Raw genomic sequence first — 18,994 nt, 5'->3', positions numbered from 1 at the left:
ATGGAGAAGGCAATGCTCACCACGCCACAGTGGAAGGGCTTTCACTTAGCACCGAGCCCTGTGTGATCAATTCTAAGGCTGTTTTAGGTGCTGGTGTTATTTCTCTCTTTTTTAAATCTGCAAAATTGAACCATTGATTGTTGCTGCTGGCCTCTAGGCAGAAGAATTACTGACACTGCATTATACTCTGGAATTATTGCTGCAACAGTGACTATCTACTTTAGCCATGGATAGGCGCACTGGGGCCTGACATCTGCTGTTGCCAAAAGATAGTTTTAAAGCCTCTCCCTTCCCTTCATGTTTTTCAGATACAGGCGCCTTCCTTGTCCTAGGTCAGGGTTTCCGTTTTCCTAATCCAAAAAAGTCCATGAGTAGCTGTGTCTTTTCAGTTTGGATTGCAAGTTGCTAATGTTTTTCTCCAGTAGAAATTGAGCTCCTTGGCACAGAAGTTGCTTTGGGAGAAGCTGAGAAAAGGAACACAGAAGTGAAAGGGAATAAAAGATTCTGGTAAAATGTCTCCTGTCTCTCCTGGTGTGTCACGTTTTTGCGTGTGACAGAAACAAGCCCCAATGCATCAAAGAAATGTGAAGTATTTAGCAGTATAAATTCACACCAAACAACCAAATGTTTCTCTAAGCAAGGCTGAGCTCTCCTAGTTCTCATAAGTAAACAGCTGTTTGGCCTACATCACTGCAAAATGACGGGCAGTCACATCTGCTCTGTCAGGAAGTTTGTATTGGGATGGCTTGCTGCAAAAAGTGCGATGCAGAACTTGCATTCACCTCCAATCACAGCCATTTCATTTTTTAAATTGAAAACAGGTTATTATGAAGAATTAATGAGACCCTCCAAAGTACACATGCAGCATGCCAATAAACAGTAATAAGCTTTTAATTCATAAGAGGTGATAGATTTCAGCTCCTGTTGGCTTACTTTGCACATGGGAATAATTCCTTGCTCATTAGGGTTATTTGGATGAAATATTAGGCAGGCCTGACTTTTTGTGTCATGAAAAGAAGTATATAGGTGCTTTCTTGTTATTTTTCTTCTTTTTTCTCCTTTCTTCTCTGAACATATCTGAGATACCTAAGGGCTTCTAGAATGTTGTAGCACAAAGACAAACAAACAGCTGTTCAACTCAAGTGAGCTCTGCAGTTGATGAGTGATGGGTTTTTGTTTGTGTTCCGGATGCTCATCTCTTTGGGGCTGAGCAGAAAGGCTCACTTGAAGAACGATTCAAAGACCTAGCAACTGCTGAACGTTTCCTTCTCTTCTTCCAGAAAGAGAGGGATACCCACCCTTCCTGCCATTAGCCTTCTCCAGTTTCTCTGAGGCAGCCGGTCATATCTAATGATATTTCTTAAAAAAACAATAATAATAAAAAAAAGACCTCCCACAACAACAAAACCACAAACAAACAAAACCAACAAACATGACCAACCACAAGCCCAAAAACAGAGATAACACCATGTGGGGAGCCCAGCAGCAGTGCTGATGTAAGGAGTTACAAAGGCGCAGCTGTTCGTGGGGCTGACAACCAGATCAGGGAAGTAAACTGGCTTTAAAAGGTGGGGGGGGGAAGAAAGGGGGGTCCCTTTGTTTTGGAGGTAGATCAGTTCCCCGATCTGGCTCACAGCACAACTGGGTGGTACACTGCTGCACTGGAGAGGAAGCAAAAGGCTGGGAACAGGATGAGAGACATGAAGGAACTTCTGCAGCTTTATTGCTGCTTACAGTAATATCTGCAAGACAGTGCCCGAGTTTGAGAATTACTATGGTTTTGAGGCTATTCTTAAAATAAACAAGAGGCTTTGGGAACTGCATTTGCCAGTGAGCTTCATCACAGCCTTCCCTGTGAAGAAGATAACTTTTAACCCCATTTTACAGATGTGACAGTGAAGGTTAATTGACGTTTTCAGAAGGGATTTGCTGTGGGAACAGAGGTAAAATGGGAAAGTTAGGAGCTCCCTGTCAGTGTGGTCTCCATTGGTGGCTTTTCTGTACCTTCCTGTGGCTGGAGTTTGTGCTGTGGTGGAACTGGAGCAGCTGTCAGCAGCACTTGGCCAGAAAGAAGCTAGCCTAAGTGGAACCACTGACATTTTGTGATTTTCTGTGCAAAGAAAACCTCTCATACATTTTGAGAAATTTCTATCAAAAAAACAGACCAGCTCCACCCAGCCCTGGTAGTAAGTAAGTAGTAAGCGAGACAGTAATTCATCTGTGTAACTTTAAGCAAAACACAAAGAAATGTCTTCAGATCTGTTTTAAGGCAACCTTCAAAAAAATATTCAAGAAACTTCTTTCCATCAGGAGCAACCTTCTGACAAAACTCCTTGTGTAGCTTCTGGTTTAGCTGGAAGGATTTTCTCCACTATGAAGATTTTTCAACAAGCTTTTTTTCCTTCTGATGCTATGGTGATGAATAAGACTTTTTGAGCTGTATTGAACACTTTTGTTTAAAGAACTTGAATAAGTTTTGCTTGTTCTAGCCAAAGCATGATCAGAAATGCTGCATGGTGGTATGTTATGCTTGGAAAGCTAACATTGCTTCCTAGTATGAGCCTCAAATTTTTGAAGACAGATTTAGTTATTTTCTCCAGTTATGAAAAATATTTTAAATTTCATTTAAATTCCATTAGACCCATGTTGCTGTTTTCAGGAGGTAATAGCTGATTAGGTTCTCAGTTACTTTTCTCTCAATTCCTGGAAGAAAATCTATTCTGTGGCTTATGTGGTAAAATGACTGAAAAGTTTAAATGCATTAGACAAAGCTGTCCCTCTTAACGAAGAGCTATAGTTAAAGGAATATTATAAAAAAGTGAAAAGTGAAATGCTTTTTCCGCATGTGGGCTGCATAGGACATGATAAATCTACCCTAACTATGTTCTCAGGCAGAGGATTCTGTCAAGGGTAAATCTCGTTCCTTTAGAGACTCATGCTTGTGGTGGGAGACTTCTGCTACCTGACTGGTATGCCCGGAGGACAATATGCATTAAATTCTAGTAGAGAAGAAGGAGAAAACTTGTCAGAATTTGTACTTTATTAAAATGGTGCCAGCATTTGGTCAGAGCCAGCTACACTAGACTTGTAATCGATTCTGGGATCTGAGTTTACAGGAAAGTTTTGTTGTTCTATTAAAAAGTAGAACAGGATGAACTTTTCAACCTAGTAGGTAAAGAGCTAGTTTCCATGGGCCTAACTCTGTCAGCAAAACAAATGAGTGTTAAGAAAGAACAGGCAAACTATTAAGACAAGGCATTAGCGGAGGTGTTTTCTCGCAGCAAAAGCCAGATGACTGAAATCAGAAACTTTCTGGTGTTCTAAGTTCCCTCTTGGACATTGAACTAGACATCTGACTTGGAAGACAGGAAAAGGAGACATAAAAGTTATGTCATACTTACCCATATCTGCAAAAACAATTTTGAAACCTGTATGAAAAGTGTTTTTTGCAGGGGAGAAAGAATCATAACTAATAAAATCAAAGTTGGAACAAGATCTTTAAGACCTTTTCCCGCATGGCACACAGAGGAAAGCTGTCCCCTTCCCATGTACACTGTCTGCATGGGCCTGCCTAAGTGTGTTGCAGTACAAACTGACTTATTCCTACCTAAGGATCATGAGCAATGTTCCATTTGTAAAAGGTCCCACTGAGACTTATTTCAAAAATAAACAAACAAACAAATCAATCACAAACCACAGCTTCTTGGTTTTATATTTACTCAACAGTCTGTTTTATAGCAGACTTGTTGGATATTTGTCTTAAATTTTTTTCTATTCTTATCCAAATCACAGTCCAATGTTCAAGAAGAACAAGTTTTAAATGCTTACAATATTTATTTATTGTAGGACAGCAATACCCAGGTTCCTCTGAGAAGGATTCCAGAACCCTGTTGTGCTAGGCATAGCAAAAAAACTCAGTATAAAGAAAAAGTCCTCGCTAAGATACTGAAGTAGCATGTGGCTTTTCAGAGACTGAACATGGCTTTCTTGCATTCCTGTAGTTTCTCCTTAAAAACAAACAAACAAACAAACAAACAACAAAAAACAAGGTACCTTCAGATCTTATCCTTCAAGGGCTTTTGTTTACTTGCAACCACACGTTGCAGAAGAGTCTGCCCTGGAGAACCTTGTTCCTTATGGCTACTGAGTAAAATTCAAGGGAAACCCTTAATGAGAACAAGCATTCCTGTTTCTTTGTTTGAAGAATCGTTATTCCTCTTTCGTATTTTGTGCTTGCCAAGAAGTACATGTGCAATTAAAGTAGTTTGTTGTTTTAGATCGATAGTTTGGGTGTGGGATACAAGAATTGTTGGATCCAGCCTCCATGGATCAGAAAATCTAAGTGAGCTCATTGCCGCTTCAGCTTCCTGCTGAGGGGGAGATCTTGGTGGAATGGCTAAGAATTAGCAGCTGTATGAACAAAGGTATCTACAAGATGAATGTTTGTAAGTGACACGAACCTTCCTTTTCCAGACAAACACACTGGTGTTTCACAGTCAGTCTATGATGAGGAACAAGCTGTTAGGAAAATGGAATTTCTGGGAATTGCAACATTTGCAAACCTTGTGTTGTTCCAAATCAGAATGAAATCCAAAACTTCCCATTGAATGAAAACTCTGGGGACAGAAGAAAGTTGTTTTGTGACCACAGAAACATTTAATACCTTTATATTCAGTATAACATGCTGGTAATGCACATATCAATGCTAATGTTTCGTAAGTTGAAGAAATTCAGTTAAGTAGAAGCACAGTGCTTTACCCTGACATTTTTACTTTCAAATTTTCACCTATGTCACAAGAGAAAAAACAACTACACTCAATTCACATCAAGAGTGCTTTTCGCCTGAGGGGACATGATTTAGAGTTACTTTCCCAAAGGTAAGACTCACCTCTTACATGCTAGATGGGTTGTCCATATGATTGCCCCAAATATGGATAAATAAACAGCAACATCTGTAGTAGGAAGGAACTGCATTTGTGCTTCACCCTGGAAGTTTAAAATGAGCATTAAGTGTTCCATTCCAGGTGTTTTGGGAAAGAGTGTGAGAACAGGGAAAAACTCAACAGAACTTTATTTCAATATATCTCCTATTATTTCCCAGTTTAAAGAAACCTCCAGTTCATTAAGTTCTTGAGCTGGAGATAATCTTCTGTTTGTTTTGTTCAGTTGTTACCACATCTTTCTTCTATGACTCTTCCTATTGTTTTGTTAAATATATAATTTGGCATCTTAAACATTGTATTGATTAGTTTAATAATTTAGTTTTGATGAGTGACATAATATTATTGGGTTAAACTTGAGGCATGACCATATTCTTGGATCTTCCTAAGGTCTTTTATTTGAGACTCAGCAGATAAATATTTCCCTTCACCTGTTTCATGCCAATTATGATTTTATAGGACTCAGTTTCCTTACTCATTTCTTTCCCAAGCTGAAGAGTCTTCATCAATTTAAATGCTTTTCATAGAGAACCTGTATCATAGTGCTAATTTCCTCTTTGTACTTTTTCTAATTCTGTTATATTCTTTCTAAGAAGAAAACTAGATGTAATATCAAAGGTATTGTTGCATGACTAATTCTGATATGTGCAACATTTTCTTTTTGATTTTCTCTTCTTAATAATGATTAACGTTCTATGTGCCTGTTAGAGAGTATTATTTAGGGGAGTTATTGCTTCCAGAGAGGGAGCCAAAATAAGTCCAAGAACTCTCTTCTCTAGTGATCTTTCTAATGATAATAACATGCTACAGACCATTATTTTATGTACCTAGAGAATGTTTTTTTTTCACATCTATGTTTCTCAGTATTGAATTCAACCTGCTATTTTATTTCCCAGTTACTGGGTATGTTCAAATTCTTCCATAGCTCGTAGTTTGGTAACATGTGACAAAGTTTGCTGGTAATGTCAGACAACTTGATGTTGTAAAGGTGAGTGCCACCTGCAAAGATATCCAGAAGATTCTTCTGAAGACGCATTTTTAATGCCACTCAAATTAAATTCAGTGTTGGTACATACAAATGACAAACAAACAAACCTGACATTGGCTTAAAAAGGGATGTGTTCTGAGCTAACCATGGCTATTTGGGAGTGAGACCCTGTGATTGTATTAGAGAGTAAAAAACCACACCGATACTCACAGTCAAAAAGCAAAGCAAATGATAAGACCTATTACGGGGAAATAAGACTTATGAAGAGGAAAATCATAGAATCATGGAATGATTTGGGTTGCAAGGGACCTTAAAGATCACCTAGTTCCAAGCCCCCTACCATGCGCAGGGAAATAGAGTACAAAAATTCACTGCTGTATAAATTCAAAGTGCACCAGTGCAGGCTGGGGACGCACAGGATAAAAAGTAGCTTCACAGAAAGGTGCTGGTGGGTAGCCAGCTGAATAGGCATCTGAAGTTGCTCTTGCAGCAATGAAGACTAACACCACACTGGTCTATATTAGCAAAAGCATGGCCAGCAGGTTGAGGGAAGTGATTATTCCCCCGTATCTGACACTTACGGAGCCACGTCTGGAGTACTGTGTTTGGTTTGGGCCATCCCAGAGCAAAAGGAAGATCTACAAACTGGAGAGGGCCCAGGGAGGATCACAAAAATTGTCAGGATGCTGGAGAACATACTGCAGCAGCAGAGGCTTGGGAGGGCTGGGTTTGTTCAGCTTGCAGAGAAGAAGGCTGAGAGGGGGCTCCAATTCCTGTTTACTACCACCTAATGGGTGGTTATCAGAGAGGTATTCAAATAAAACTACTCTGTATGTGCACTTCCCAAGACTTGTCATGCCTTTCCACCTCCTGTGGAGGTGGAAAGTCCCAGCCAGACTTTAGGGAGGTAGGGTTGTTGTGAAGAGGCAGAGCAGGAGAAGTCAAGCATCTGGGGCAAATGTGAGGGCCTGCACTGAGGCTTCTTTGGGTGGGAAGGTTCGGGATGGGAAGGAGTGCGAGAGTAGGGGAAAAGTAGGAAGTCTTGGGAAGAAAGAGGAATTAGGGAAAGATGGAAAAACAAAAAGGAAAATGGGGGTTCTGAATTAAAATGATGAGGAGAAATTATTTGACTCAGAGTTGGGGTGGATTGCAAAATGAGTTTGGAGACAGAAGGGCTTGGGAGATAAGAAGTCACAGCTGGAAAAAAAGCAGATGAGAGGGGAGAGTCAGGGAGAGAGCATGCCTTGCTACATAGGATTTTGGGTGAGAATGCGCAGGTATTACTGTGACTCTCTAACCAGAAGACAGAAGTTTGCAGATATCTGGCCTTCCTCTCCCAGCAACAAGGGTGTTGCCTCTATGCTGTCTTTTTGTCACTCAAAAGTATAAAACTTAAAGTTTTATTTCCAGATGAGAAGATAACAATAATTTTGCTGGCTATCTGTTTTAAAATCAACACTTCAACACACCATAGTAACATCATGGATCCCCCAAACTCAACTTCTCCTCTACAGTTTTTCTCCTCTTTTTCCAGCGTGAGACAGTGAAGTACGTGCACACCTCTGTCCTAGTGTGTAGATTCAGCTGTCGGCTGTACTGTGTCCTTTGCTCAAATCCATTTCCAAATTTAGCCCTACAGATGAAGAAACAAATTGTGGACAAAGACCATTCCCGGCTTGGCCAGCAGATGGCAATTACTGCTCTTTAAGAGATCCCTAGGTGGCCTTAAAAGCTTTCAGAAACCGGAATCTGCAGTGGATGAGTCTCTGTAATATTATATTGAGTGTAAAAACACCTCTGGAAATGGAGTTCAGCTTTCTTGTCAGCTGATAACAGATCAGGTATGGAGCTTCTCAGTCTGTGAAATAAGCACTGTTATACATTAAGGAGAAAAGCACTGAATGTTGTTCTGAGTTGTTCACTCAGCACTTAACTCTCTGTTATGCTGTCATAACATGCAGTACAGGGACTTTTGGCCCCTTCTTAAAAGTACTGTAAAATCTATATTGTTTCTGGGTTGCTTCCTGCCACATCAAAGGGTCCTGATCAACATGGAGTGTTGAAATTAAAGAAAAATTTAATGTATGTGTGCATTTCCTAATTTTGTTACAGATGTAGAGGAAATGAGCTGTTTAACTTCAGAAGGAAAAAAAAAAAAGCAGAACATGCAAGTAAGGATAATATATGTCATAAATTACAAACTTCTGGAACAGGTTAGCAGAGAAAGCTGCTGCAGGAAAATAACGTAAATTTGGGTTAGGTCCTTTGCTGAATACAGAGAATGTTTCAGGAATGATGTGAAAAGGCAGCAAGACAACAAGTCAGAACTGTGGTTAATGGACAAATACACTGACATTATCCTTCTTCTCTGAATTCCTCTTCCATTTTCCATATGAAATGGCTCTGTAGAGCTAACTACAATGTGGTGTTTAGGGAACGCTGAGAGTTTTTAGGGCTCAGGAGTGGTAAATCCCAATATGGGGAGGAGGAAGGGTTATGAAGGAGGTCCATGCTGGCTTTACAGTTTGGTTCCCAGCTATCACGCTGACCTGGTCAGAAAGCAGTACAGAAGTCTTCAGTAAGTGTGAGTGAAAACATTTGTGAAACCATTCTCTGGTGACCTTTTTATCTCAAGAAACATAAATAGGATATGAAGCAAGCTTTATCTAGCTTTGCATGGCTCGAACCTCAGTTGCCCTGATGTAAGACTGAGGGCTGAAGGGAGCAAAGAAGGAAAATTGGTGGGAAGAGGAACTTGGGGTCCTGCCAAAAAGGCTAGTTTACTTTTAGACACTCAATATTTCAGACTGACTGCAATATTATGTTTTGCTTTCCAGTCATACTGATATATGATCAAACAGTAATGAGAGAATGAATTCCTAGACTGAGAGAGTGATTAACAGCTCTTAACCCAAGGTCCTTTCCTGAGCCATTGCAGACAGACCAGAAGCCTGTGATGTCCAGCCTTGTTTCTGTTGTTAGTGGCCAGTGCTCTGTGACATGCCACGTTAGAAGCCCTCTCATTGTCAAAAAAGAAACAAGACAGTTGCAGCGGAAGTCTGGAGGGACTGCCTGGCCTCCGGCCTCAAAGGAAGCCCAGGATGTGCTGGTGGTGAATAGCTGAAGCAGATCACAGGGCCTATGTTATAAAGTTTGTTGAAAACCAAACAAATCTGGAACTCTTACATGTTCAGGGGTAAGAAATTCCTGTACTAAGCCTGTGCCACTTTCTTTAACACTAAAGTTGTTTCTGAAAACTGTTGTTAGGAAACTACATTATTAGGAAACAGTACGGTAGACTCAAAAGGAATTTATCGAAGTAATTAGGAGGGTTCGTTTGGGGGGTAAGAGACAGAAGAGACTCACAGTGGTGAAAACTGGGTTAAACACAGGATTTGTATCTCACAATTTGCTTGAGAAATCCAGAGTTCGGAACACTGGATCTACCTGTGTCAGAAAGTCTTTGAAACGTGGGAGACTGAAGCTGGACACAACCACGACAAATTGATGCCTAAACAGAGAACCAAAATCAACCCACCTGTGACAATTAGTGCTTCCAGTTAATGCCTTATATATTGTTCCTCAAAATGAGCTTGACATCTGATCTTTATGAGAAGATCACATCTTGGCTAGAAAAACTCGGAAGTCTAGCTTGCTCACATTGCTCTTGCATATCAGGAGAAGCAAAATGAGGAAAAATGGTACTCAAATCCCCATGTAGGTTACCCTGAAATATCAGTGCTACTGTGAAAGCTGAAGTCAAACACCAGATTGGGGGTTTTATTTGTGTCTTTAATTCCTGGCTACGATTGGATTTGTTGCACAACCAGAAAACTGCTTTTTCCAGGTGATAGCCTTGCAAAGTCATAGTGGAAACAGAAAACAGTGTGTACTTTGGCTGAGGTACTACCAGCTATAAAGATCTGGCAACTTCAGCTTGCATAACGATTTTGCTAATTATATTTAAATTGGAGTGAATCAACCCTTCCAACACTGAATAAAGAATAACTATTTTTCCAACGGAGAAAAGCAGATAGGAGACTGGATGTATTCAGGTGAGCAAGTTTTTAACAAGTGTTTCCACACTAAGATTTAAAACCACTTTAGCTATACCCATTTGTTAGGCTGGTGCAAGTTATTACACTGTGTAAAGTAAAAGAAAGTCTGAAGTTAAAGCTTTGTAGCTACCCCACAATAGTTCATATATGAACAGAAGTTAAAGCTCCATAGTTATTCCACAATATAATAGAATTCTTATATGAGAAATTTTTTCTTCTTGTTCAACTTTTTCCATGTGCCCATGATATACTAAACTAATTCACAAAAAAAACCAAAACAAACATCCAACCCTCTTCTACATGTGGACATATGTTAATATGTGTAAGAAAGGGCCTATGGTCCTTCAGCTTCTGCTTTTCTAATGACTGGTGGGCAGTACATCAGGTATCCTGAAGAAGTACAATGAGCAAAATGCTTTAAGATCAAAGGGAGTTCTTTCTGTAAACATAAATGGTCCCAGGTTATTTTTAAGATCACCTCCCTATATCAGTGGAGACATTCTTAGTGAAAACACTAGGCATGTTTTGTTAGTGATATAAAAATCTGAGGTGATTTAATGGTTAATAATGATATTCTCCATATCAAATTTATCTCAAAAATAATTGTACGCCATCTAGCACACAGTTTTGATACCCAGTCAGTAGCACGATAGGTCTTATTAATTGTAAAATCCTGTTAGGACACAGTAGTATCCTGCAGTAAAATCGAATTTTGGAACTACGATACGGCCATTTGTGTATGGTTATAAATCAGATTTTTAAGTGTTTAGGAATCATTCATGTAGTTTAAATGGCTTGGTTTTAGAACTTATTGCTTATTTGGTTCAATTCAAGCACACAATCTTTCCCTTAAAGGGTGATACTCCATGCACTATATTATTCGAACAGTTGGCAAATTCTTAAAGGTTCAGAAGATGCTGCTTGGAGAGCCTAGAAGAGCTGAAGGCTTTTAGTATAACAATCTAGGTGGAATGTCATTTAATTTTAAATAATATTGTCTCAAGGAAAAATTACTGTTAAATAAGATTACCTTGATTTCACCCTGGTGAGAAAAGGAGGGGAGACTCACCTTTTTCTTAATTTTAAAGTTGTTGTAACTAAAATGTAAGACACAACCACTTAAATAGTTAGGTATTTTATATACTGAATAATTTGTCATGAAAACTGATACTACATCTGTTGTGTTGCATCTTTGTGATCATATGCTGCTGTAATGCAGAATCTTCTAATGGTCTTTCTTTTAAATAATTGAGAAGATCATCATGATGATAAAGCAAATTGATTATTAATTTTATCCATCTTAGGGAATGCAATCTAAGTTTCCCAGAGAGGAATCTTAGTCTATTTGCATCCCTCGAGTTACTAAAAATGCTATTTCAGAGGGAGTGCAAAGAGCACTTGGGAGCTACTGAATCTGGACAATATACATCTGGCTTTCAAGGAAATGCTGCATTGTATGGGGATATAGCGGAAGATTTGGTGAGGAGGTTAGTTAAATGTAAATACGCTCAAGTGACTTGCACCTGTCTGTAGAAAAAGCACACACATCACACTAATTGTCTTACTGACCTTGTGTGCTTGATGAGTAGAAGCTCTGTGTTAGATAACACAGGCCTGGGAGAAACTCTGGGCACCTTATCACTGTGTCTGAGATTCCTGCTTTGTTGTGAGAAAGAGCGGGAGGCTGCGCCTGCCTGAAGCCTTGAAATACAGGCGAGCTCAGCAGGCCCAGCGATCTTCCAGCAGGGCTGAACTGACCAGCGCCTGCGTCCCCGTTTGTGTCACCTCTGCCTGGGAGCTTAGGTGTGGCTTCGGAGATCCCCCAGTAGAGAGGTAACTAAAATAAAACTTGCTCTTTGCAAATGCATCCTTGGCCTCTGGCTCTTCTTGCGATGTGCCTGCGTATGTGCACACATGCACTATAAACAACCAGCTGTTTGGTAGACTAGATGGCTAGTGTGAACATATGTTATACTGTAGATTATTTTTTTTCTATAGATTTTTTTTTTCTGTATTCTATTGTTTTATTTATATACCTAAAGTGGAGGTTATCCCATTCATCTGGTAAGGATGGATTTTTATCAGAGTAAAATTGAAAGTGCAAGGCCTATTTGTGTGCTTACTTTTGAGGAAGTGGTGTATTTTTACTTAGCTGTTAAGTAAATACATATTTAGAGGAAGGGCAATTATATGGGATTTATTTAACTTAAAAAAAAATCCCTGTAAGTTCAAGGATTACCTCAGTTCTGCTTTTGAGAGAGAGGAGATAATTGATGGTACTGACAACTATCCTTATGTTTCACAAAACACAGTCATTGCAGACTGAATGAGGTATTTCCATATGACTTTTTTGAAATCTGTTTTACCCATATTACCGAATATGGGATGAACCATAAAGAGTATGTAAATTTTGTTCTGAACTAGCATGCAACAGACTGTGTTATACTCAACTTTAAATTCAGGATTTCAGATAATACTTAAGAAATAGATCTAAAGCTGGCACAATAATAAAAAAAAAAAAAAAAAAGGAAAAACTTACTCCCTTATATATTAAAGCAACTCTGCGATTAGAGTAGGTAGAATGAAACGAAGCTCTTCTGTGGTAGCAGCAAGGTAATATGCTGTATAAAGTGATTTATCCTATATTTAATATGTCCTATATAGTTTAAGTATTTCAATGCGAATGTGTACAACCTGAAAATATTCCTTGATATATTTAGTATCCTTATACTACCCTTAAAATGACAATTTTTTTTTAATGTTTGTATTTTTTGACACAAATCCGTTCAATTTGCAAAGGTAAGTAGATTTTCTACATGGAAGACTTTGTTAACAGTTTTAATATGCCTTAATATTTGAACTGACTCACGTAGATACACAGTTTTGTTTATCTAGTAAGTAAAATGCTGACAGTGTTGTAAATCATATCTTGAAATGGGGCCACTAACACCTGCTAACCCTTGCTATGGCCTTTAGTATAGAAGCACTTTCAAAGTGAAAAAAAGAAAATGGTGATGAAGTTAATTTAATTTGAATAGAAATCAGAATTCTTAAAAAGCAAGCAAACAAGTTTAGTGTCACTTCTGTTCTTGGTGGTTTGTGACTTAGGTTGTATTGGTGGAGGTAGTAGCTCTTTGCTTTTTGGGCTTTTTGCAACCTGAAAAGTCAATCAAATAGCAACTGAGCAGATAACAAAAATCTGCTTCGAGACAACAAGCAGATTTGGGTTATTTGCTAAAACATTTGCTTCCTGATGCTCCAGACTTTTGTTGAAAAAAAAAATTGAGTTATTGAGACTGCAAAGGTGGTCTGGTGGTCTGGTCCATATAAAAGAAGGAAGGAACTTTGTGGTGCTTAGATCTTATGATAATGGACACAATATGAACTACTTGACATGGATAGTGGTACCAAACCAAGCCTGAAGACAGCCTAAACCAATGTCTTGAAGCAGTTCCTCCTCATTTGAAAGAAATGTTAACTTTGAAGCTGAATGAGAATGTTGCCAACGGTGTTAGTTCGCTGCCAAGAAGGAGGTGAATGATCATGCTAGGACAATGCTTCAAATTCCATGTTTAGGGTCTGAATAAAAATTATTTTATGTTCCTCAACTTAATATCTGAGGGTAGGATTAATTTCACCAAATTTTAGGTGCCCAGAATTCTCACATGTATATCTAAGCTAGTCATCTGGGCTCCTTTAATATCACTTATCTCATCAAAAATGTTAATGTTTAAAGTAATTTGTCCCCTGGAATTCCCTATTCGCTCCCACCACACTATGTAGATGACCAGCTCTAATCAGATGTTCAAGTGGAGACAGAGACAAGGTAGGCTACAGGAATCCTACACTAAAAGCGTCATCAAAAACTTAGCTTTGTGTAACTGGAGATTTGCAGGGAGGGATTTTACAGTTCTTTTATTTCTTCCCACCCCCCCCCTCCAGGATTTTACAGCTAATAACTATCACTTTCTTTTACTTGCTCGCCTTTAGTAATAGCAGGGATATGTTAACTACGTGCCAGGTAATGACCTGTCAAATTCCACCAACACATCATTGAAAAAAAAACCAAACAAAATGGAATTAAATTCGTATAGGAACCAGACCTAAGCCATAACCCATGCTTTAGGTGAACCTAAAAGAGGAAAATGTTAAGTCTAGAACTGTTTTAAGTAGCTGTAAAAGTGGGAATTGGATATGTTGCTTACCCTCAGCTTCACTAGTCAGACATTTAAGCTGCTCTCTTTCTCATTCTTCTTGCTCCTTCAAACAGAAAAAAGAAAATTTTCTAGCTATTCGTTACGTAGGAGGGGACCTATGTCTTGACAACTAATAGTGTTTTAGAAAACTTTTATTGCAGGTATTATCAGATGCTAAACCTAAGGTTAGACACTCCCAACGCTTTTTACATTAAGCAAGTAAAATCTGTGCTTTTTATCTTTGAAAATGTGACTCATTTGCTTCAGCAGCGAGATGCAGTCCCTGTACTTCATGCTACTCAGCTGCAGCCCAGTCTGAAACATCAGTAGCACATCCTGTCTGGCTGAGAGATGCATAAACACTGCTTACTGAATGGGATTTAATCTAATGTTGATCTTCACACAGTTGGTGATACCATATGTTTTTGTGTTTTAATGGTTATCCTGTTTATCTCATCTTTCTGACTTAAGGCCAAATCCTTCTGTTGAATAGGTGCATTATTAAATCTAGCTGAAAACTAAACAACAAGAAGGTTTCATTGTTAAGAGCACGCACTAGTATAAGTGGTCACATAATTTTGTGTTAGCCCCATGTCCTCTCTGTACAGTGCTTAGCTTTCTTGGTTTTGCATCTATTAGACCGTTTGTTGCAAATTTGTAAAAAATGTAGGCATTCTACTAAAGATTTTTTTTTTTTTTTAAATTTTTTTTTTTTTTTTCCTGCTGGATGATGTAGGCATGCCAGAGTAAAAATTCTAATCAGGTCAACAGAAGAAGGAAGAATTAAAACTCTCTGAACATGTACTATTCAGGCTTGGCATCCTGTCCACTTTACCTTTGCAGAACATTTCATAATTTTGAAACGCTCTACAAATAAATGATTTATGGAAAAAGTCGTCTTGAATTGTCACTAACAGCATACTTGAATTATAGGGTTGTTTTTTCTAAAGTAGTCAGCAATTGAAACATTCCTTACGCTTGAAGAAAATGCTGCCTGTGAGACCTACTGAAGTATTGATCTATTTTCAATAGTTTGTGAGAAAGTGAGTGAATGTCAATAGGGAGCTGGCTAGAATTTTTAATAGTGTTTCAGAAGATGCCATTTCCTGGTCTTTTGCTTTTGAGAGTCCACAAAAGGCCAAGCAAATTCCCACTTGGGCACTGGCATTTTATATAGTGGTCCTAAACCAGGCATAACCTCAGTATCACCCCAGCAGACGTCTGTCATGAACATTATATCTTTTGTATGCACAACTGCTGTTTCTTTGTTTTATCAGCCGTAGGGTACTAATAAAACATGTAAAATAAGTAAATTACTATCAACAGGAACAAATCTTAGACCAAAACAAAGTGGTTTTCACATCACATTTCTCAGCTTATCTGTTCTCAGCTGATTTTTTTCACTTTCTTCTCTGTTTTGGTGTTGGTTATATGATTTTTTTCTGCTTGCTCTTAACAATTTAGCTGACATGGATACAGTTACCTGTATACAAGTCTGTAATCTCTTCATTTTCACTATTTTTATGGCAATTGTCTCATGTCCATGTTTTTTCTATTCCCCCTTTTTTTTAAACTATTTTTCTTGTGAAAATGCAAGGTTCAAATAACAGAGTCCCAAGGGTAGCAAGAATTTAAATGACAAAGCTTTTTTTTTTTTTTGTGAGTTGTCAGTGTTACAAAAACTTTAGAAATCAACTGAAGTCAAACCTGCCCATATTCTGTCTGCAAAGTACATTTTCTGTGGAAGGTGGAGATTGAAAAAAGTATGACTATGAAGAGTGAGACTTTATTGTTCTTGTTCTTGGGAACTACTAGGGAAATAGCTGAGCTCTCAAGAGACCTCTCTTGAAAGGGAAGAGATTTAGTTCTCGACACAAGCAGAGTGTACTAGGGAACAAAAAGGTACAAAGTTTTCCTAGATCTCTGCTTAAGGCTTCTAAAAAGAGCCTGTAATAGGAGGCCCTATATGCCCTTGCTTCTTGATAAACTTTTTTTTTTCTTTGTTTAAATAAATAGCAAGAGGACAATACAAGACAGAATACTGAAGGAACATGCAGAATAGTTTCAGTCATCAAATTTATAAAAATCGTATGTGCTGGGGAATCAGATTTTGTGAGTCTGCATTCCCAATAATGTGAGAAGAAAAGGAAAATAGTTATTTTATACTAATCAAAGTAAAAGAAACACTTAAGAGCCAGAATCTACTTTAAATAATGTCAAGAAGTAAAAGTTGCACACAATATCCTTTATCTTAAAAAGGGAGAGGGGGCCATTGACAGTGTCTATGGGAAAGAGGGAAATGAAACTGTAGTACATAAACATTATATTGAAACACATGTGGAGAAGGAATTGGTCTTGTGCTTAGCTGAATGCTGTCCAAACCAGAAAAAAAAATATATAGAGCTTCCCTTAAGCTATTTTGACCATCTATCATACAGTTCACAGCCCCTGATTCAGGAAGGTTAAGACAAGGACTCTAAATAAAAGTTAGAAATATCTTTAAGAGCTTGCAGCACTGGGCCCCTTCTGATCAGTCATATTAAGATCCAGTCTTGGATTTTGTCCTTGTTCATTCCTACACAACCAAAAGTTTAATTAAGTTAATAATTCCTAACAAAGATTATGAAGATTGAATCAGGTTCCAAAAAAGTTTCACTCTGTCATAACTGTTCAAAGCTGTTACATTGTCGTGGATGAAGCCTGATTTATTGTAAGAAAGCTCAGTAGATTTGTACAGCAGCCTCTGGACAAAGACTTGCTGGAGTGCAGAAGGTGAAGTGTTAGCTTTTGCATGTTAAATTGCTTATGAAGTATTCTGAGCTTATGATAGGCTTGGGGTTTTTCATAAGCATTAAAACTTGTTCCTTGGGGGGAACAGATGTGTTTTTCAATGCTTGGCCAAAAGTGCTTTCTTTGCTTTGACAATGATTATGTATTTCATACAGCCATCATGTGTTTTGTTATGGGCTTTTATTTTTTACATATTCTGCTGCTGTTTTATGTGTATATGCAACAGTTTTATGTTTAACTTAGATAGACATGGCTAGCCAGACAAAGGGAGTATGCAGCAAGATTAGTGCTTCTATAAAATGCACTTCATTTTTACCATAAACCTATTTGTAAACTTTTAAAAACCATCTTATTTTAAGACAAATTGGAGGACACTAAAAATGCAAAATTAAAAATCCAAAGTTCAAATAGTTCTAAAAGCCAGGCATTCTTAAACCTGACACCCATGCAACGTGCATTATTACACAGGCTTTCATTATGTGATTATATGACTTTCTTCCTTTACCTATTACTTTTCAAGTGGAGAGTGACTGAGTAATTTGTGCTGAACAAGGCATGGTCTGAAGAATCTGGGCTTTATTTCAGACTAAGTTTTGTTTTGCCATGCAGCCACTGGTAGGTAGGCAGGAGAAGGTGATTCAGGGTCACAAAAGGAGCAAGAAGGGAATTGGATGGCGCAACAGATATTGTAGTAGCAGCCCAAGTTCTGATGGAAGAAATGGGGATGGCATACAAACGTAACAGGATGCTTTGAGCCTTCCAGGTCTCGTGAGGAGGAACAAGTATCCAGATTTAATCTGCTGATTTTCTTTCAAGAAACCCCTCTTCCTCATCAGGCCCAAGCTGCTTAAAGCGTAAGTAGCTGCCAAACACATCAACAGGTAAACACTTGAGAGTCTGGAAGCAGGATCACCAGTCAAAAGGCTTGTGGCTTAACACTCATGACCTCAGCTTTCCCGGTTCTCTCACTTCGCTGGCTGTGGGGAGGAAAGGTCAAGAGTTGATGCCTCTGTGCAAGCGGTTACGATTTCATGAAGTGTGCAAGTACAGTATTTTCTCTTTCTTTGTAAAAAAAAAAAAAATCTGGGAGAAACGGTTTCACCACGGTCACCCGGCCCAAGTGTAAGGGTGGCCATGGGGAGGTGGAGAGCTGTCCTGGAGAGCAGCTCCCTGAGGAAAGCAGATACCCCGAGAGCCCTGGAGCAGGGCGTCCCCTTACCAGGACTGACAGCCCCGAGTCCGAACCTCCCCCGGCCCTCGAGAGGGACAGTGGGCGATGGCGACCTCCCCGGGGGACAGCGAGCGCCGGGCAGGGCCGAACAACGGCCGTGAGGGGAGAGCATCGGCTGTCCACGCGGGCGCGGGGGGAGTGAGGAGGCGGCGCGGAGGAGCCGCCTCTCGCTCAACGTTTTGGGGTGTTTTTTCCTCTGTTTGGTTGTTGTCAGCAGACCGCCGGAGAGGGAAGTCTCAGTTTTCCCTCAGTTCACGACTGCCCAGGGAGGGCGGCCGCAGCGGGACACGGCTGGGTGTAGCTGCCCCGTCTCACGGGGAACCAACACCTCCTGGGAGCGGGGCCAGGGGCTTGTTTACTGCTCTCCCGCCGAGGCTGGCGAGGACAGCGTGCGGTACCTGTGTGTGAAGACTTGAGGCGCCCGCCTCCCGCTCCGCGCGAGCGCAGGCCGCTGACTGTTCAGTTCCAGCCTCGCGCACCACTCGCGCTCGCGCCCGCCCCCCCCCGCCCCGCTTCCCCCTCCTCGGGCGACGGCCAGGGACCGCGGCACGAGCGCTTATCGCCGCCGCCACTGACACGCCACGGCACGGCACGGCCCCGCCCCGCTGGAGAACAGGGCGGCCGGGGGGGGTGGGGGGGGGGCGCGCGGAGAAGAGGAGCGTGGCTGCTGCTGCTGCTCCTCCCTCCCCTCGCCCCCCCCCCGCCTCCCTCCCCTCAGCCAATCGGCGCAGAGAAAAGCCCTCGTGCCGCTAACGCCCCCACGGGAGCCCCCCTTTTAAAATAAAGCGGCG

At 40.0% G+C, this 18,994-nt stretch overlaps 1 long non-coding RNA gene across 1 annotated transcript; it reads right to left on the bottom strand.

The window, feature by feature from the left end:
- Positions 1–4,898: 4,898 nt before the first annotated feature.
- LOC136099519 (uncharacterized) lies at positions 4,899–18,714 on the bottom strand. Its single transcript, XR_010651094.2, has 3 exons — positions 18,602–18,714; positions 14,192–14,246; positions 4,899–4,986 (listed from the first exon to the last, which is right to left on the bottom strand). It is a non-coding gene; the product is annotated as an uncharacterized lncRNA (long non-coding RNA).
- Between the last annotated feature and the right edge of the window lie 280 nt (positions 18,715–18,994).

This window comes from Patagioenas fasciata, chromosome 3, assembly GCF_037038585.1.
Source record: "Patagioenas fasciata isolate bPatFas1 chromosome 3, bPatFas1.hap1, whole genome shotgun sequence".
Classification (NCBI taxonomy): domain Eukaryota; kingdom Metazoa; phylum Chordata; class Aves; order Columbiformes; family Columbidae; genus Patagioenas; species Patagioenas fasciata.
The sequence above is the reverse complement of the archived record's forward strand: the minus strand, read 5'-3'. Positions and strand labels throughout refer to the sequence as shown.